The sequence below is a fragment of the Bufo bufo genome, chromosome 1 (genome assembly GCF_905171765.1).
Source record: "Bufo bufo chromosome 1, aBufBuf1.1, whole genome shotgun sequence".
Classification (NCBI taxonomy): domain Eukaryota; kingdom Metazoa; phylum Chordata; class Amphibia; order Anura; family Bufonidae; genus Bufo; species Bufo bufo.
The window spans coordinates 47,032,219-47,055,170 of NC_053389.1; the positions used below are offsets into that span (position 1 = coordinate 47,032,219).

Here is a 22,952-nt window from a genome sequence, read left to right on the forward strand (position 1 = left end):
ATCCTATGACGGATCTCAATAGCGGAATTGAAAACGCTAATGTGAAAGTAGCCTGACTCAGGATCGGTACAGGATAAGTAATGTATGTACACAGTGACTGCACCAGCAGAATAGTGAGTGCAGCTCTGGAGTATAATACAGGATGTGACTCAGGATCAGTACAGGATAAGTAATGTATGAACACAGTGACTGCACCAGCAGAATAGTGAGTGCAGCTCTGGAGTATAATACAGGATGTAACTCAGGATCAGTACAGGATAAGTAATGTCTGTACACAGTGACTCCACCAGCAGAATAGTGAGTGCAGCTCTGGAGTATAATACAGGATGTAACTCAGGATCAGTACAGGACAAGTAATGTAATGTATGTACACAGTGACTGCACCAGCAGAATAGTGAGTGCATCTCTGGAGTATAATACAGGATGTAACTCAGGATCAGTACAGGATAAGTAATGTAATGTATGTACACAGTGACTGCACCAGCAGAATAGTGAGTGCAGCTCTGGGGTATAATACAGGATGTAACTCAGGATCAGTACAGGATAAGTAATGTATGTACACAGTGACTCCACCAGCAGAATAGTAAGTGCAGCTCTGGAGTATAATACCGGATGCAACTCAGGATCAGTACGGGATAAGTAATGTAATGTATGTACACAGTGACTGCACCAGCAGAATAGTGAGTGCATCTCTGGAGTATAATACAGGATGTAACTCAGGATCAGTACAGGATAAGTAATGTAATGTATGTACACAGTGACTGCACCAGCAGAATAGTGAGTGCAGCTCTGGGGTATAATACAGGATGTAACTCAGGATCAGTACAGGTTAAGTAATGTATGTACACAGTGACTCCACCAGCAGAATAGTAAGTGCAGCTCTGGAGTATAATACCGGATGCAACTCAGGATCAGTACGGGATAAGTAATGTAATGTATGTACACAGTGACTGCACCAGCAGAATAGTGAGTGCAGCTCTGGAGTATAATACAGGATGTAACTCAGGATCAGTACAGGATAAGTAATGTATGAACACAGTGACTGCATCAGCAGAACAGTGAGTGCAGCTCTGGAGTATAATACCGGATGCAACTCAGGATCAGTACAGGATAAGTAATGTATGAACACAGTGACTGCACCAGCAGAATAGTGAGTGCAGCTCTGGAGTATAATACAGGATGTAACTCAGGATCAGTACAGGATAAGTAATGTAATGTATGTACACAGTGACTGTACCAGCAGAATAGTGAGTGCAGCTCTGGGGTATAATACAGGATGTAACTCAGGATCAGTACAGGATAAGTAATGTAATGTATGTACACAGTGACTGCACCAGCAGAATAGTGAGTGCAGCTCTGGGGTATAATACAGGATGTAACTCAGGATCAGTACAGGATAAGTAATGTAATGTATGTACACAGTGACTGCACCAGCAGAATAGTGAGTGCAGCTCTGGAGTAAAATACAGGATGTAACTCAGGATCAGTAACAGTATAGACTCCTATTTTTCACACTTCGACATCAGCATAAATACTTCATGTAGAATAACTAGTAATAATTTTTATGCAGTACAATCATGATAACATCAGGCTTTTGAATGATTTTATCATCATGTATTTTTATTCTGAATATTTTACTGACTCAACAGCCATGAACGAAAAATATCGACCCTTTATATACAGATTGCAATCCTAAAATGTCCACCATCAAAACAATGACAACCTCCAGGCAAAACGACGACAAATGTGACAACATTCACACCGATATCATCGACAACACGTACCTGGGCCTTATGGCCTATAGTACAGATAATCAGGTCATTGCCGCTGCAAAAGTATTAGATCCCAAAAGCATTTAAATACTTTCCATCCACAAGAAATACTGACATCAGCGGCCGAGAGCACAGAACAGGAGATTCCTGTCCGGCAGCATTGACTCCGGGGCAGGATAGAACTGCAGGTAATCCCTGTAATGGCCACAGACCACTATAGAACAATGACACGCCAATACTCGGAAGCTCTCGTGGTTTCCAACTAGACGTACAATAGAGCTATTGATACCGTCGTCTTAAGATGTGATCCACCTCACAGTCTTCTCAATGCACATAAACCGTCCCAATACACATTGCCTATAAAGTACATTCCTGCCAGAGGATGGCGGGTTTTATGATGCAGCCTATATACTGAGAAGCAAGCGCTGCCCGCACAGGTGGAGGCCCGATTCGGGGCGACACCGGAACAGACTGCCTGAGTTCACAGCACAGATGTGAACCCAACCATACAGAGGTGTCATGATCAAGGTTTTTGTGCCCACCTATAGACCCTCAGCCATCATCAAGGTCAACCTATATATCTTATACATATTCAATGACAGCCACATACAACCACTCACCTGAAGGTCAGCTTTTGACCATCAAGGTTCTGAACAGGACTGTCACGAGATTGTGATAATTCTCCTCTAGCTGCGCTGCCCCAGCTCCGTGTAACAGGTGTGAGAGCAGTGACAACCTGTACCTACAAGGAATGTACCTGACCACACCCACCGCTCACAAACAGCCACATGGCAGCCAGGAAAAGCTGATATACCGCATTACAAACTGGTTTTGTCAACTGACTGGACAGGATGACTAGAAGGAAGAACATCAGCGAATAAAGGAAGCTGCCATATAAATGGTGAGATAGAATGAAAACTAGAATATAACTACTATAATACTGCCTCCTATGTACAAGAATATAACTACTATAATACTGCTCCTATGTACAAGAATATAACTACTATAATACTGCTCCTATGTACAAGAATATAACTACTATAATACTGCTCCTATGTACAAGAATATTACTACTATAATACTGCTCCTATGTACAAGAATATAACTACTATAATACTGCTCCTATGTATAAAAATATAACTACTATAATACTGCTCCTATGTACAAGAATATAACTACTATAATACTGCTCCTATGTACAAGAATATAACTACTATAATACTGCTCCTATGTATAAAAATATAACTACTATAATACTGCTCCTATGTACAAGAATATAACTACTATAATACTGCCTCCTATGTACAAGAATATAACTACTATAATACTGCCTCCTATGTACAATAATATAACTACTATAATACTGCCTCCTATGTACAAGAATATAACTACTATAATACTGCCTCCTATGTACAAGAATATAACTACTATAATACTGCCTCCTATGTACAAGAATATAAATACTATAATACTGCTCCTATGTACAAGAATATAACTACTATAATACTGCTCCTATGTACAAGAATATAACTACTATAATACTGCCTCCTATGTACAGGAATATAACTACTATAATACTGCCTCCTATGTACAAGAATATAACTACTATAATACTGCCTCCTATGTACAAGAATATAACTACTATAATACTGCTCCTATGTACAAGAATATAACTACTATAATACTGCTCCTATGTACAAGAATATAACTACTATAATACTGCTCCTATGTACAAGAATATTACTACTATAATACTGCTCCTATGTACAAGAATATAACTACTATAATACTGCTCCTATGTATAAAAATATAACTACTATAATACTGCTCCTATGTACAAGAATATAACTACTATAATACTGCTCCTATGTACAAGAATATAACTACTATAATACTGCTCCTATGTATAAAAATATAACTACTATAATACTGCTCCTATGTACAAGAATATAACTACTATAATACTGCCTCCTATGTACAAGAATATAACTACTATAATACTGCCTCCTATGTACAATAATATAACTACTATAATACTGCCTCCTATGTACAAGAATATAACTACTATAATACTGCCTCCTATGTACAAGAATATAACTACTATAATACTGCCTCCTATGTACAAGAATATAAATACTATAATACTGCTCCTATGTACAAGAATATAACTACTATAATACTGCTCCTATGTACAAGAATATAACTACTATAATACTGCCTCCTATGTACAGGAATATAACTACTATAATACTGCCTCCTATGTACAAGAATATAACTACTATAATACTGCCTCCTATGTACAAGAATATAACTACTATAATACTGCTCCTATGTACAAGAATATAACTACTATAATACTGCTCCTATGTACAAGAATATAACTACTATAATACTGCCTCCTATGTACAAGAATATAACTACTATAATACTGCCTCCTATATACAGGGATATAACTACTATAATACTGCCTCCTATATACAGGGATATAACTACTATAATACTGCTCCTATGTACAGGAATATAACTACTATAATACTGCCTCCTATGTACAAGAATATAACTACTATAATACTGCTCCTATGTACAAGAATATAACTACTATAATACTGCTCCTATGTACAAGAATATAACTACTATAATACTGCCTCCTATGTACAGGAATATAACTACTATAATACTGCCTCCTATGTACAAGAATATAACTACTATAATACTGCCTCCTATGTACAAGAATATAACTACTATAATACTGCTCCTATGTACAAGAATATAACTACTATAATACTGCTCCTATGTACAAGAATATAACTACTATAATACTGCTCCTATGTACAAGAATATAACTACTATAATACTGCTCCCTATGTACAAGAATATAACTACTATAATACTGCTCCTATGTACAAGAATATAACTACTATAATACTGCCTCCTATGTACAAGAATATAACTACTATAATACTGCCTCCTATGTACAAGAATATAAATACTATAATACTGCTCCTATGTACAAGAATATAACTACTATAATACTGCTCCTATGTACAAGAATATAACTACTATAATACTGCCTCCTATGTACAGGAATATAACTACTATAATACTGCCTCCTATGTACAAGAATATAACTACTATAATACTGCCTCCTATGTACAAGAATATAACTACTATAATACTGCTCCTATGTACAAGAATATAACTACTATAATACTGCTCCTATGTACAAGAATATAACTACTATAATACTGCCTCCTATGTACAAGAATATAACTACTATAATACTGCCTCCTATATACAGGGATATAACTACTATAATACTGCCTCCTATATACAGGGATATAACTACTATAATACTGCTCCTATGTACAGGAATATAACTACTATAATACTGCTCCTATGTACAAGAATATAACTACTATAATACTGCTCCTATGTACAAGAATATAACTACTATAATACTGCTCCCTATGTACAAGAATATAACTATTATAATACTGCTCCTATGTACAAGAATATAACTACTATAGGGGGCGGAGCTTGACCAGCTTCCTGACCGGCTGCATGTGAGGAGAGCTCTCCTCTTCTTTGCCTCACAAAGTGGTTTATTTCGCTTCTTAACTGCACAAATATGGGGAAAATCGGCAAATACCTGCCCAAAGAAAGACCTGAACCCCTCAAGCAAGATCGGGGTCCCTCTGAGATGGAGAAATACTTTAACAAGCGGCCTGCAGCTCCAGTAACAGAGAGACCTAAGATGGCCCCTCCTGACCCTGATGACAGCATGGAGGAGGCTGAGAGAGCAGACAGCCCGGCTACTGAGAGCTCCCAGGGATCGCAGGCTGAAGCTGCTGAACCTATCTCAAAGCGGTTCTTGCAGCAGGCCCTCCTGTCAGTGATACAGCCGGTGATGCAGGAGCTCACTGAGATAAAGGAGGACATTAAGCACATCGGCCATAGAGTGGAGAGGCTTGAAGATACACAGGGGGCCATCCTGAATTACACCCGTGCGATTGGAGATAACAGCTCTGCTTACCTGTCTTCTCTGGATCATGCATATGCCCTGATTGAAGATCAGGAAAATAGAAGCAGGCGCAAAAATGTGCGCTTCAGAGGCTTGCCAGAAGCAGTGTCACATGAGGAGCTTCCTGCAGCAGCGGCAGCCATTTTCACATCCCTGCTGGGCCCTGAAGGTGCATCTGCAGTCACAATCGAGCGCATCCATCGCTCTCTGCGGCCTAAACCCAGGGAGGGAGAACCCCCTCGTGATGTGGTCTGCGGACTCTTGCGGTACGTAGATACCGCTGCGATTTTTAAAGCGGCCAGGGAGAAGGGAGATCTAAAGCATGATGGAGCCAAGATTCTGCTATTCCAGGATCTCGCACCTTCAACCCTGAATAAAAGAAGAATCCTGCGCCCTGTCACCGAGATTCTGCGCCAGAGAAAGATCCCCTTTAAGTGGCTTTTTCCATTTGGCCTCACATTTTCCAGGGAAGGAAAGAGGTGCACGATCCGGACCCCCAGTGATCTGCCGGCGGCATGGGAGCTGCTCAACACCACGCCACAAGATATCCCATCATGGCTGCCCTCGGCGGACACTGGCGTCCCGCTCCCAGAACTCCCTGATAGTTCCAGATGGTCGAAGGTGCCATCAAGAAAAGGAGCAAAGCAAAGAGTTACTTGAACATTCTCCACAGGTTGTATGTGGGCTGTTAGATTGCAAGCTCCTCAGTTAATGTTCAATATGTTATAGGAGCACATTTAAGATGGAGGACGTCATTGCTCCCTATGTGGAGGGTGGAAGCTGCATTCACTTCATGTTGTTATGGGCGACTACCATAGAGGTTATATAAGTAATGCATTCTCTCAGGTTGTCAGTTAGTAGGTGCATACAGTATACTGTGATTCCCTGATATGTATAGCCAGATTCTGTCAGGCAGTTATAGGAGTGGCTATGTTCACACATGCATACTAATGTCAGCACACTTTGTGGGGGTGGGGACCCCTGATTTGTGGCCAGGAGCAGTACTGTCTGACACTATGTCGGCCTGCTCCCACCTTGTCACCGGTGGTTCCTGTGCTCCCGCACGGAGTTCTCTTATTTCCTTTGACCCCCTTTTGCTTGCAGGATTACATATTTTGCTTTTATTAACAAAATTCTGGCTAAAGGGATCAGAGGACCTTGTCCAGGACAAGGCGTTCCCCTGTTTGTTTCCCCTGTTTCCCCATCCATGCTCACGTATGTTATTATATGCACGCACATGTGTACATCACTACACTGATGGCTGCAGTTAACTGCACTACATTCAATGTACGGGGTTTTAATACCCCCCAAAAGCGCTCACAGGTGATCAGACTTCTAAAGAAGAGACGCACGGATGTCTGTTTTTTCCAAGAGCTGCACCTTAAGCTCGGCCATGTTCCTAAACTCTCCCAGTCCTACTTTAATCAGTGGTTCATCAGCTCTCATGCCAAGGCTTCCAGGGGCGCAGGGATTGCCATATCCAGGAGGGTTCCCTTCTCCCTTATCTCATCCTTGACTGACCCAGAGGGACGCTTTATGTTCGTAAAAGGTAAAATTGGGACCGTGCTGGTAACACTGGCAAGTCTATACAGTCCTAACCGGGGTCAGGGCCTATGGTTGAAGACTACATTGACTAAATTTACTTCCTTTGCAGAGGGCATTTGTTTAATAGGGGGGGATCTTAATGTGGCCCTAAACCCACTAGTAGACGCTTCAGATCATTCCTCACAGTTGACTCAAGCGGCTATTGGCAGGATTAATAAGCATCTAGCAGGGGCCCATTTACTGGACACTTGGCGCCTGACTCATCCCACTGACTTAGATTACACGTTCTTCTCAGCCGCGCACAAGGTCTATTCCAGGCTAGACTATATTTTCATCTCTGACGCTCACGCTGAACTGGTGAGTAACTCCACCATTGATCCTATGACAGTATCAGATCACGCTCCTGTCACGACATCCGTGGTGTTCTCTGAATTACCTCAGCAATCTCGACAATGGAGGTTAAATGAGACTCTGCTGGACGACGTAGAGGGAATGAGAGACATAGAAGCTAAATTACAACACTTCTTTAGGGAGAACACCACGGATGACGTCTCTGTCACGACTGTCTGGGAGACGCATAAAGCGGTCATCAGAGGGGAGCTGATTGCCCTGGGTAGTCGGAAAAAGAAGGAAAGACAAAAAACATTTCATACATTACTAGAGAAGATCTCAGCTCTAGAATCTCTGCACAAAAAATCCAGAACTATAGAGGCCCAACAAGAACTAACACTAACTAGGAAAAAATTAAAAGATCACCTTAACTATCACCAGGCCAAATCTTACCAATATGCCCAGTTCCGTTTCTATGCTCATGGAGACAAAGGGACGAGGCTTATGGCTTCGCTCCTTAAGCAGAAAAAAGATGCTTCCTATATAGCTGGAATTAAAGACAAAGATGGCAGGCTATTACATAAAACTTCAGATATTGCGAAAGAATTCCATAAGTTCTATAGTCAGCTTTATGGGCTCAAATGCCCAGATGACGACACAGAAGCTAATATAGAAGAGGCTGCTGACAAGTTCTTGGGGAACCTCAATCTGCCCAAACTGGAGACCAAAGATAGGGAACAACTCCTTGCCCCAGTCACAATAGAGGAAATATCAAATATTCTGAGCTCCATGCCAATGGGGAAATGCCCTGGACCTGATGGGTTTTCTGTGGGGTATTATAAAAAATTATCATCTGTCCTAACCCCTCGTATGGCCACTTGGTGTAATTCCCTATTAAATGGTTCTGTTCTCCATAGGCAATCCCTGGAAGCGACGGTCACAATTCTCCCAAAAGCAGGTAAAGATCCTAACCAATGCGGCAGTTATAGGCCGATATCGCTTCTCAACGTAGACGTTAAAGTATGGGCAAAGTTGCTGGCTTCCCGCCTTGCTCCCCTTCTGCCGAAACTAATTCACCCGGACCAAGCCGGGTTTGTGCCTGGACGAGAGGGAAATCAAAACTCCTGTAGGGTTCTCTCAGCAATGCAATTAGCTAAGAAAGAGAAGGCCTCACTGGTCCTTTTGGGTGTGGATGCGGAAAAGGCCTTTGACAGGGTAAGCTGGAGCTACATGAGGAAAACCCTACATAAACTTGGCATTCCAGAACAATTCCAAACTGCCATCATGTCCCTCTACCATGAACCTAGTGCACGTATAAGGGTAAATGGTACATTATCCCAATCGTTCCCGATTACAAATGGGACTCGTCAAGGCTGTCCTCTGTCACCTACACTGTATGTCATGGTTATGGAGACATTATTGCAAGCTATAAGAGAACACCCCGGTATAAAGGGTCTCAAAATTAGGGATAGTTCTGTAGAATTTATAAATGCCGCTTATGCGGATGACCTACTGGTTATGCTCACAAACCCTGTCGAGGCCTTTCCGCATCTTCTATCCCTTTTCGAATTATATGGGAGGATCTCTAACTTTAAAGTTAATTATACAAAGTCAGAGGCGATGAACGTCTCAGCGCCAAGCAAAATGATTTCCTCTTTAAAAGGCACAACCCCGTTTATCTGGCAGGGTTCTCATCTTTCCTACTTAGGAATTAAATTACCAGCAGATTTGGACCAAACTTTCAGTTTGAACTTTAAACCCCTCTTAAATGATATACAGAAGCAGCTTCACTCGCTTAAAATCCCATATGTCTCTTGGATGGGTAGAAAGAACCTTCTGAAGGCCTTCATCATGCCCAGGCTCCTGTATGTGATGCAAATGTTGCCCGTTTTTATCCCTATGTCCTTCTTTTGTCAGGTCAGGAGGTTATTTAGAACGTTCCTTTGGGGTGGGAAATCCGCTAGATTGGCCCATAGCAGGCTGATACAGGGGAGGAGCACGGGGGGGTTTGGGTTACCAGACGCACACCTATACTATCAGGCGATTCATTTAAAAAGATGGATTCAGCTACATGCCACTAAATACCAGACTTGGGGATGCGACTTAGAACTTGCCCAACTCTCACCTGTCCAGAGGGCGGGCCTCTGGGGTCTTACTACTTCTAATCTTAGGTCACAAGTTCTGCTTAGGGGAACCGCCTCAGTAATTCAACAGTTAAATGGCAAACTTAACCTCCTAAATAACCCCTCTCCATCTATGCCAGCGGATCTTCTTCCTTTCACTATACGACCGAATACCAAACAAATAGCCACGACCTGGCATAAACTACGCAAGTTCACAACAGAGGAATTCCTGGGGGCGACCTCGGGGGACTTATCTGATCAACACCCACTACACAACCTTATAAAAAAGTGTAATTTTCTAGAACTGATTGAACTTAACTCAGTATCCAGACCACTAATAGAGAGTAATAGACATAAACCTACACAGTCTTGGTTTGAGAAACTCTTAACATTTGAGTCCATCCCACGTAAACTGATCTCTCTGTGTTACTTGGCTTTGGTTACTCCCCGCTCCCCTGGAACACCGCAATATCTGAGGCATTGGGCTGCTGAACTTGAGGTGGAACTGAATGAGACTGACATTATGAGGATACATGCGCACTCCCACGGTTTCTCAAGGTGTACCAGGATACAGGAACACACATACAAAGTCCTCACCCAGTGGTATATGACTCCGAAGCAGATGTTTATCAGGGGTATGAGACAGGACGATAAATGCTGGAGGTGTCTGGAAGACACAGGTACTCTGTCTCACATCTTCTGGTCTTGTCCTAGGATCCGTCCATTCTGGGAAGGTGTCTTATCCACTATTCAGAAAATAACACATGTAGTTGTGGAGGTGCCCCCTACTCTTGTGCTCCTGTGGCTCCCGACTCCCTCTTTCTCTCCCTCAAAAAGATGCTTAACCACCCAATTACTCCAGGCGGCAAGGCTGCTCATCCCGCAGCACTGGTTGAGTACAGAACCCCCCACTGTAGAGGCATGGCTGAACAAGGTGGACCATATCTGTCGTATGGAGGAACTGGCGAGTTGGGAGGACAGGAATCACAATAAATATGTGAAGCTTTGGACACCCTGGCTCATGTTTAGGGATGACCCTCCGAATAGTCAGACGGCTCACGGGTCTGCTAGTAGTGGTACATTATGAGCTCACGGGTAGAGGGTATATATGCGCATTAATGGTACGCGTTCTGGACCATGTCTGAGTCACTGACAAAATAATACCTGTGAATATGAATACATTCAATATGCACTTTAGATATCTAATATGCTGCATACGAACGAGTGTCATGGATGGATTGTTGTTTTTGGTTATTCCTCTTTATCCTTCCCTCCCTCCTATTCCTTGTCCCTATCCCCATATCCTTCCCCTCCCCTTTTTCCTCTATTTCTGCGTCATTATGTTCACCAGTCATACTACAAGACCTTTATATACTGGTAAGATGCATCTGTAACCTTTGCATAATACTTGTATAATGGGATAGGATTATTCTGTCTATATGTGAAAAATGGGAAATTAGTATTGTCCCGTTATTTATATACGGAATTCTGTTTAGGTCCATATCTACAGTCCTTCAAGCTGTTATGTATACTCAAAGCAATGTACGATATCAACCACTTTGTATATGTCACTGCATAATGTTGTAGTATGTATTTTCAATATACTTTTCAATAAAAAGAGAATTTTCAAAGAATATAACTACTATAATACTGCCTCCTACAGTTGTGTTCAAAATTATTCAACCCCCACTGAAATTGAGTGTTTTGGCCAGTTTGACATTGATTTTGATCATTTCAGTCATCTTGTTTACAATTAAATCAAAGAGGCCCTTGTAAGTCAGACAAATATAACATAACATTTATAATGAAATAACCACAAATGTCTTTTCTGTGCTCACATCATTATCAGTTTTATTCAACCCCCAAGTGACATTCAATCTTAGTACTTAGTACAACATCCTTTTCCAGTTATAACAGCTTTTAAACGTGAAGCATAGCTTGACAAGTGTCTTGCAGCGATCTACGGGTATCTTCGCCCATTCTTCATGGGCAAAAGCCTCCTGTTCAGTCACATTCTTAGGCTTGCGCGCTGCAACTGCTTTCTTTAGGGTTCTCAATCGGATTTAAGTCTGGTGACTGCGATGGCCACTTCAAAATGTTCCAGCCTTTAATCTGCAACCATGCTCTAGTGGACTTGGAGGTAAGCTTGGGATCATTGTCCTGTTGAAAGGTCCAACGTCTCCCAAGCCTCAGGTTTGTGACGGACTGCATCACATTTTCATCCAATATCTCCTGGTACTGAAGAGAATTCATGGTACCCTGCACACGCTGAAGCTTCCCTGTACCTGTAGAAGCAAAACAGCCCCAAAGCATGATTGACCCCCGACCATGCTTCACAGTAGGCAAGGTGTTCTTTTCTTCATAGGCCTTGTTCTTCCTCCTCCAAACATAGAGTTGATCCATGGGCCCAAACAGTTCTAATTTTGTTTCATCAGTCCACAGAACACTATCCCAAAACTTTTGTGGTTTGTCCACATGACTTTTGGCATACTGCAGTCGACTCTTCTTATTCTTTGGAGACAGCAAGGGGGTGCGCCTGGGAGTTCTGGCATGGAGGCCTTCATTACGCAGTGTGCGCCTTATTGTCTGAGCTGAAACTTCAGTACCCGCATCTGACAAATCTTTTTTCAGTTCCTCAGCAGTCACACGGGGACTTTTCTCCACTTTGCGCTTCAGGTAGTGCACAGCAGTCGAAGTCAGCATCTTCTTTCTGCCACGACCAGGTAGCGTTTCAACAGTGCCCTTTGCCTTGAATTTGCGAATGATGCTTCCTATGGTGTCTCTTTGTATGTTTAACATCTTTGCAATCTTCTTATAGCCATTGCCCTTCCTGTGAAGAGAAATCACCTCTTCTCTTGTCTTCCTGGACCATTCTCTTGACTTCACCATGTTTGTAAACACACCAGTAAATGTCTAGAAGGAGCTGAGTATCACAGTCCTTTTAAATCTGCCTAATTGGTGCTTATTATGCTTGATTGCTGCTCCTTGACATCCACAGGTGTTTTCAATACCTGATCGAAAACACTTGAATGAACCTCTGTTCTTAAGAGTGGTAGTCTTTAAGGGGTTGAATAATTGTGTCAATGAAGAAATCACAAAAAAAAACATTTAATACTATATTACAAAAACAATTGATGTCATTTTAGTTGCATTTGGTTCTTTAAAAAGTCCTTCTAAGATTTCATTCTGAACACAATTACAAATGTACACTAAATTCCCTAAAACCCTTTACAGCATTGGGGGTTGAATAATTTTGAACACAACTGTATGTACAATAATATAACAACTATAATACTGCTCCTGTGTACAAGAATATAACTACTATAATACTGCTCCTATGTACAAGAATATAACTACTATAATACTGCTCCTATGTACAAGAATATAACTACTATAATACCGCTCCTATGTACAAGAATATAACTACTATAATACTGCTCCTATGTACAAGAATATAACTACTATAATACTGCCTCCTATGTACAAGAATATAACTACTATAATACTGCTCCTATGTACAAGAATATAACTACTATAATACTGCTCCTATGTACAAGAATATATCTACTATAATACTGCTCCTATGTACAAGAATATATCTACTATAATACTGCTCCTATATACAAGAATATAACTACTATAATACTGCCTCCTATGTACAAGAATATAACTACTATAATACTGCTCCTATGTACAAGAATATAACTACTATAATACTGCTCCTATGTACAAGAATATAACTACTATAATACTGCTCCTATGTACAAGAATATAACTACTATAATACTGCTCCTATGTACAAGAATATAACTACTATAATACTGCTCCTATGTACAAGAATATAACTACTATAATACTGCTCCTATGTGCAAGAATATAACTACTATAATACTGCTCCTATGTACAAGAATATAACTACTATAATACTGCTCCTATGTACAAGAATATAACTACTATAATACTGCTCCTATGTACAAGAATATAACTACTATAATACTGCTCCTATGTACAAGAATATAACTACTATAATACTGCCTCCTATGTACAAGAATATAACTACTATAATACTGCCTCCTATGTACAAGAATATAACTACTATAATACTGCCTCCTATGTACAAGAATATAACTACTATAATACTGCCTCCTATGTACAAGAATATAACTACTATAATACTGCTCCTATGTACAAGAATATAACTACTATAATACTGCCTCCTATGTACAGGAATATAACTACTATAATACTGCCTCCTATGTACAAGAATATAACTACTATAATACTGCTCCTATGTACAAGAATATAACTACTATAATACTGCCTCCTATGTACAAGAATATAACTACTATAATACTGCTCCTATGTACAAGAATATAACTACTATAATACTGCCTCCTATGTACAAGAATATAACTACTATAATACTGCCTCCTATGTACAAGAATATAACTACTATAATACTGCTCCTATGTACAAGAATATAACTACTATAATACTGCTCCTATGTACAAGAATATAACTACTATAATACTGAGGAACAAATATACAAGTAATGGCCAGCTCCAGCAGGAATTTCGAGGGACAGAAATTATGTGGATCACCAAAAAGGGAAACTTCAGCCACAAGATGTTGCCTCTGACGCGTTTTGAGTGGTAACCCCTCTCTTAGTCGCAGTCAAATAGCAAGCAAAGACCATGCTGTTGATGTAGCATTAGGGGGAGGAGATACAAATTCTACTGAATTTCTTTAAACACCTGAATACTTAATGCCACAAACGGCACACAAGATCTACAATTTCAAGAATTGATACAAATAAAGGGGGGTCATTAATGATGAGAAGCACACCTTTCTGGCGTACTTTTGTTGTAGATTCGGTCATAAAGTGGATTGGTGTAAGGCAAGGCTGTGGAAAAAGGTGGCATGGTGTGGGCGGGCCGCGTGGCCTGTCTCATGTATCATTTTCTACGACTTTTTTTTGGCGTATGAAATTAGTTAAATCTATGCCAGCAAGGGAGCAGAGCCGGCACCTCTATATAACTTAGGCGCATCAAGCGCGATCGCAGGGATATCAAGAGCGGCATCTAAAACGCTGTTCTTAATAAAGGACCCGAAAAATTTTATGCGCACAACGTAAGAATATAAAAGTAATCGTATAAAACACGTCACATAAGTGGAGGGGTTTCAGACAGTAATGTAATATCAGGTCTCGTTTTCTATTTCGACCCTCGGGAACACAAGAATCTGCTGCGCTTCTCCACTTAAGAGTTTGCTGTGTGGATCTCCACCACGAATTGACGCCCGCACTCACTCCACGCCCTGGACCCCTAGGTGTGAACCATCTCTATGGTGATAATGGAGTATCTGCAGGGGTGCACCACCAATGAGGCTAGGTGAGGCGATCTGATGTGCGGCTTCATTGTCAACACAATTCTATTTGCCGTCGTTGTAACTTCATCTGCTCCTATAATTACACTGCAACAGGTGGAGCTGCGAGTCCGCACCGGCATGATCCGCCGTATCGCAGCCAGGTCTTATTCACACAAAAAGGCTTGGGGATAAAAAAAAAACGGATAGCATTTAGTATTTTTGCGGACCCATAGACTTCAATGAGGCCATGTCCTGATTTTCACGGACAAGTATAGGACATGTTTCATTTGTTTTGCGGAACCATGAAATAGAAATGGGCCCCATAGAAGTGAATGGGTCAGCATCTAATCCGCAAAAAAACGGATCCACATTTTTGCAGACAGCATACAGCCGTCTGAATGAGCCCTTATAAACTATGTTACACTTTTGTCTAGAAAAGCTCCTCTGGTTTTCCTACTCCACCTTCCTACAGGAGTGAGATTGTGACTTTTTTTTTGCAACTTTCACCGCTCTTATGATCCATTAGGAGAAAAAAAAACGCATCCTGTTGCATCAGTTGGCATCTGTTTGAACCATTTCCATCCTAGATCCGGATGCATGCAGTAATTTTTTTTTCCCCCATCTAAAAAACGTATCTCAGGCAGAAATGGCTCAAACGGAAGCCAACCGATGCAACAGGATTCGTTCTTTTTTTCTTTTCTTCTGACAGAAAGCTAAACGGTGATGTGAACTCAGCCTTAGGGCCCTTGCACACGACCGTATGCCCTCCGAGATATACGGTCCATATGTCCCGGAGCGGCATTGATCGTGCAAACGGGAGCGCACAGCATCATAGATTAGAATGATGCTGTTGACGTCGGGCCGCCCGCGGGACTATTGTCCTGTACTCATAAGATCATATGAGTGCGGGACAATAGCCCCGCAGGTGGCCCGACGTCAACAGCATCATTCTAATCTATGATGCTGTGTGCGATCAATGCCGCCCCGGGACATATGGCCCGCTCACGGACCGTATATCTTGGTCCTGTGCAAGCGAGTGGTGTAAAAATGCAAAAAGACACCACATTTTTACACAAGTGATAGGATAGGACTGTTCTATTAGGGGACAGCTGTTGTCCTCCGTATTTTTATGCGTATCCATTTCTTGCAGACCTCAAAATACATACGGTCGTGTGCAAGAGGCCTAAGAATGTGGCTTATGTGTTTATTACCTCTTAGTAGTTTACAGATAAGGGTAATTAGATGACGGCACAAGTAAAAATGTGAAAGTACCGGTCACACAGTTAGAAAAACAGTTAACCCTTTGTGACAGAACAGCTCAGTATTTTTAAAAAGGCCAAATGAAAATAAAAATTTTCGCCAAAAATAAGTTTAATGCAATCATAACATTTTTTTTTAAAAACTCCAAAAAGGTGTAAACAGCCTTTAAGGGCCACTTGTTCTGAAAAATATATTTTTTTTATATACAGATCTGCAAGTGATAGTGACATCATAACCTCCTCCAGAAAAGGGTTTTTTTCGTTCACACTTTGTTTGGTGGTAAAAGGTGAACTGCGTTATGGATTCCGTTACCACGGACCCCAACGCAATTCTATGACGGGATGCCTTTAGAGGCATTCCGTTATCCATTTCGTCATAACAGAAGTCTATGGGCTGCAAAACGGATCCGTTACGTTTCCGTTATGCAGGGGAGTCCTCTCCTGCATAACGGAAACAGGACGGATCCGTTATGCAGGCCATAGACTTCTATTATGACGGAATGCCTCTAAAGGCATTCTGTTATGCATTCCGTCATAGAATTGTGTTATGGTCCGTGGTAACGGAATCCATAACGCAATTCACCTTTTACCAGTAAACAAAGCTTGAACAAATTTCAAAATATGAAATTCGTTCATCTCTATTTTTAACCATTAAACCGCGAGATGGTTGAATTGAAGTCAAAGTGACAAGACGGCGTACATGTCAGTCCTTTGGATCATACATTTGGCGGGTCTTGTGAAAGAATTTCTGCTGAAATTATATATGGGGACATCATCTATTTGCAGGGATAGCAATGGCCAGTGCTTGTGTTCCCCCTCAGTCTCTTTATTTTTATTTTGGTGGATGTCCAATTTCACTTTGCTGCGTCCTGCGTTTTTGATTAGAGACTTTGGGGGTCATTTACTAACAGATATGCACCACTGTTTGGTGTATACCTGGCACAGATTGGGGTGTAAAGGTCATTTGCACAGCAATTTGTAACTCACTCCAGGTCTAAAAAAAAAAAAAAGGGGGGCGCGATGTGGGCGGCCAGCAGGCCCATCTCATTAATCATTTTCTATGCCTGTTTTAGGTGTAGAAATGGCCTAATCTACACCAGCAAGGGAGCTGGAGTACATTTAGACAGGCGGTGGATACGCTGAAGTTATATAGAGGCCGACGCCTCTACATAAATTCGGCGCACCCACCGTCGGCTATAGGGGATATTAAGACTGGTGTCTAAAATGCTGGTCTTAATAAATAACCCCCTTTATGTTTTATTACAGGATCTTGTGTTGAGATGTGGTGTCTGAGGAATCAAGGTCTGAAGAGATGAAATAAACTCGAGATGGGAGCTTTTTTTGTTTCTTCTTATTAGCCTTTTTTCCACAATCAATCACCGTGTAGAAGTTTTAATATCAGAACGTTGTCAATTATAAAAAGAAACAGATTTGTAGTCTTGAAGGTCGCTGAGAAATTTAACCTGCTTAGTCTCAGCCGTGTCCGATTCCAATTTGATAAGATTAAAGTGCACCTAAACTTTTAACTAAACTTTTTTAACTCCTATTCTAAATGTGAAAAAAATAAAAAAATAAAAACAAAAAACACAGAAAATAATGCACTAACACAATAGATGCAAACATAATATATGGACTAAGCCTTCACTCCGATATGATAGAATCCGAGACTCTAAGACAATATATTTAGATCAAAACACATCTGTTCCCACCTACCAGCGCCAAGGTGGTCTCAGTTAGGCAGGTCCTACTCCAAACCTACCTATCCCGTTGGGCGTCTACATTCAGGAGAGCAGACCCTGCACATATAGTGTGCTGCTCCTCTCCAATGAGAGGAGGAGCACACACAGCCATATGTACCACCTAATCAAGGTCGCTTGTGGGCTAGGTGGGGCAAAAAGTGCACAAGAAGGCTACTTCCCAGATAATAGGAGCACATTCACACTTGCAGGTGCCACTCCTATTCTAAATGTGCTAAAAATATTTTTTGTAACACCTTTTTAATTACATTTTTCATGCAATATAGTAGCCCGATGTTGAGGTGTCTTTTGCACTTTACAATCTGTACTCCTGTACAGCACTGTGCACTAAAGTACAGATTGCCCTGAAGCCACACTGAGCGCCGTACATTGCTCCTCCGGCCTGTACCAGCGCTGCTCTCCTAAAGCCTGGCATAGATGGGCTATGTCAGACTTTAGCAGAGCGGACACAGGCAGCGGAGCGATGTACGATGTGAGCTTCTGCGCTCTCTATACGATGTGGTATGCAGGCCATTAGTGGAGTGAGCACAGGAGCTCACATAATGCCAAGCCTGGCAAAAGAACCGCTTCTAAACACCACAGGAGCGTCCTGCTTTTCTGTGTGATATCCCCCTCCTTAACAGCTTTTTGAACTCCCTAGAAGAAAACAAACATAGTGGGGAAGTGAGGTCACTGCATTCAAGTACTGGCAGAAGAGAGACATCCCCTGCTTGTGAAAGAAATGCCTCTAGCTGAGCAGCTAAAACAGGGAATAATATAGCTGACAGACTTTAGGGAAGGCCAACAAAACACCAGTTCCTTCATGATTATAATTATATTAATATATATATATATATATATATATATATATATATATATATATATATATATAATTATCAGTACAAAGAAGACATTATGCAAACTTTTTTGAAAACTCAGGTACACTTTAACGAACACTCCGATTGATTCTGAGTTGCATTTACTGGTATCAGTGTAAACTTGAGTGGGGTAATTTTTGAAGCCATAATTAGTGTTGAGCGAACTTCTGTTTTAAGTTCGGCGTCTAAAGTTCGGCTTCCGGTTAGCGAAGAATCCCGATATGGATTCCGAATTCCGTTGGGGTCCGTGGTAGCGGAATCAATAATGGCCGATTATTGATTCCGCTACCACGGACCACAACGGAATTCGGAATCCATATCGGGATTCTTCGCTAACCGGAAGCCGAACTTTAGACGCCGAACTTAAAACAGAAGTTCGCTCAACACTAGCCATAATCCTTTGGAAACCATATGTTTTTTTTAAATCTAACTTTGAAGGTTAGTCGGATCTCACCATGTGCGTAAGGCCTGTATCATACCAATAGATTATCTGACCAATACCTGTCCAATCAGACCAATAGTTGGTGTGCATAACAAAAGATCTGTGTGTGGAATTTTCCATCTGACCAATGATTGGTTATACTAATCTGTCAGATAATCTGTTGGTGTAATACAGGCCTTACTCTTGAAATAAAATCTTCTCCAAACATGACATGAACTGTATGATCAGTTAGTGTGTGTGTCTCTCTACCACCATGTCCATAAAAATTTTGCTGCCTTAACAATTCTTTCGTGGCTGTCACTCAACACAACAGCTTCAACACAGTACCTTTGAAACACAGATCGTGATGATTACTGACATCCGTGTTAGCTATGATGTTACATAACCAACAGGCATACGAGGAACTAAACTCCACAATACAAGCTAATCTGATCAAACTGAGACTATGCAGGTCAGACTTCTCCATTAACTCTACAGAACGCCACATCTCAACACAAGATCCTGTAATAAAACATAATGCCTCTAACCAAAAATGCAGGAGACAGCAAAGTGAACTTAGAGATCCACCAAAATCAGAAAACTGAGGCGGGGAAGGAAAAAATAAATAAATAAAAACCGCAGGCCATCGCTATCCCTTCCGACATCGCAATTAGATGATGTCCCCCTATATCATTTATCTGCTAAAGTCATTTCACAAGACCAGCTAAATCAGGAATGGCCAACCTGAGGCTCTCAAGCTGTTGCAAAACTACAACTCCCAGCATGCCCACACTACAGCAGGGCATGGTGGGAGTTGCAGTTTTACAACAGCTGGAGAGCCGCAGGTTGGCCATCTCTGAGCTAAATGAATCATCCAGAGGATTGACATTTGCGCCGTCTTATCACTTTGACTTGTATTCAACCATCATTGATGTGAACAGACTGGCTCGGAATTTAAGGGTTAAAAACAACTTTTCTGGAGGGGATAATGATTTCACTAGTGCTGGTGGTACACATGCAGAAATGCATACAAAAATAAATAAAAAAAGGGTATAACTTTCTTTTTTGGAACATGTGGCCCTTAAGGAGCTATTTGTACTTCAAGGTGATTCATGGGCGATAGATCCAGTTCACAGTCAAATTTTTTACCCTGTGCAGTCACGCTCGCTGCTCCGGACAAGTTTTAGGAATCAGTCAAGCGGGGCTCAATTTCACTGTCTAACAAGATGCAATGGCAAACCTTTTACAGACCGAGCGCCCAAACTGCAACACAAAACCCAATTATTTATCACAAAGTGCCAATACTAGAGTCCAATATAGTATATCTTCCGTGTACTTTCTCATTTAGCTATAATAGCCTGCCTACATTCACCTGTGCCGTTCATAGTGCGCCCTGCGCTGAGGATTGGCAGGAAAAGTCTAAGGCATATTGTTACACCAAATACTTTTTCCAGGGTGCGGGTGCCCACAGAGAGGGCTCTGAATGCCATAGATTTGCCACCACTGCTCTAGACTAATTGTCGCCATTAACTTTCTCCGTAATATACAGGATTTGACAGTGCAATAAGATGACAGAGGTGGAACTATTGTTCTGCTCAAGATTGAGATTGTCATATACTGTATGATGGCTGATTTTCATTTTTTACATTACTCATGGGAAAACCTCTAACTCATATACAGGATTTGACATCGTGACAAGACCACAGAGGTGGAATCGTTCTGCTTGATTCAGGTTTCTATAAAGAATGAAATCTGAATATGATAAATGACAACTACATCTGTAGTAACTGTTGTGCCTTTTCATAGGTATATAAAATTTATATCAAAATATTTTAATAATAGTGGATTTGACATATAATAGGCCATGTGTGTTATATTCACCATTATGTCATGTATTTTAAAGATGGCCGAAAGAGGTTCATGGAAAGGACAGTCTGAGAAGAGTCGTTCTTGTCTCCTTGTAGATTTACTACTAAGATAAGGATATTTCCTAGATGCAGCTGGTGCTAATTATCTCTACAGTTTGGCATCTATTAATAAAGCAGAAAATCTATAATATCTATATACACGTATAATCAACCTTAGTTTTGTATAAGAAAATCAATAGGACCTATGTATTGTTTTATATTAATATTATTAAGGACGTTTATGTATCTGTTATTATAAATATATTTCTCACTAGGAACGCATATACTCCTATAGCACGAATTTAACCACCTCAGCCCCCCTAGCTTAAACACCCTTAATGACCAGGCCACTTTTTACACTTCTGACCTACCCTACTTTCCCCGTTTATTGCTCGGTCATGCAACTTACCACCCAAATGAATTTTACCTCCTTTTCTTCTCACTAATAGAGCTTTCATTTGGTGGTATTTCATTGCTGCTGACATTTTTACTTTTTTTGTTATTAATCGAAATTTAACGATTTTTTTGCAAAAAAATGACATTTTTCACTTTCAGTTGTAAAATTTTGCAAAAAAAACGACATCCATATATAAATTTTTCTCTAAATTTATTGTTCTACATGTCTTTGATTTTAAAAAAAATGTTTGGGTAAAAAAAAAAATGGTTTGGGTAAAAGTTATAGCGTTTACAAACTATGGTACAAAAATGTGAATTTCTGCTTTTTGAAGCAGCTCTGACTTTCTGAGCACCTGTCATGTTTCCTGAGGTTCTACAATAGCCAGACAGTACAAACACCCCACAAATGACCCCATTTCGGAAAGTAGACACCCTAAGGTATTCGCTGATGGGCATAGTGAGTTCATAGAACTTTTTATTTTTTTGTCACAAGTTAGCGGAAAATGATGATTTTTTTTTTTTCTTACAAAGTCTCATATTCCACTAACTTGTGACAAAAAATAAAAACTTCCATGAACTCACTATGCCCATCACGAAATACCTTGGGATGTCTTCTTTCCAAAATGGGGTCACTTGTGGGGTAGTTATACTGCCCTGGCATTTTAGGGGCCCGAATGCGTGCGAAGTAGTTTGAAATCAAAATCTGTAAAAAATGGCCGGTGAAATCCGAAAGGTGCTCTTTGGAATGTGGGCCCCTTTGCCCACCTAGGCTGCAAAAAAGTGTCACACATCTGGTATTGCCGTACTCAGGAGAAGTTGGGCAATGTGTTTTGGGGTGTCATTTTACATATACCCATGCTGGGTGAGAGAAATATCTCGGTCAAATGCCAACTTTGTATAAAAAAATGGGAAAAGTTGTCTTTTGCCAAGATATTTCTCTCACCCAGCATGGGTATATGTAGCCTAGATGCGCAAAGGGGCCCACATTCCTTTTATGAGGGCATTTTTAGACATTTGGATCCCAGACTTCTTCTCACTCTTTAGGGCCCCTAAAATGCCAGGGCAGTATAAATACCCCACATGTGACCCCATTTTGGAAAGAAGACACCCCAAGGTATTCAATGAGGGGCATGGAGAGTTCATAGAATTTTTTTTTTTTTGGCACGAGTTAGCGGAAATTGATTTTTTTTTTCTCAC

The 22,952-nt window shown here is 40.8% G+C and overlaps 1 protein-coding gene across 3 annotated transcripts in view; it reads right to left on the reverse strand.

Annotated features, from left to right (window-relative positions):
* ATP13A2 (ATPase cation transporting 13A2) overlaps window positions 1-22,952 on the reverse strand; it is a 101,336-nt gene that overhangs the window by 43,415 nt on the left and 34,969 nt on the right. Inside the window, exon 1 of one of the 3 annotated variants that reach the window (XM_040422931.1) lies at window positions 9,913-9,917. The exons of 1 other annotated variant lie outside the window; for it this stretch is intronic. The gene's annotated coding sequence lies outside the window, so the exon portion shown is untranslated. Of the gene's footprint in view, window positions 1-2,392; window positions 2,662-9,912; window positions 9,918-22,952 lie in introns of those variants that run through there. One more of the 3 variants, XM_040422922.1, reaches the window with a different exon arrangement.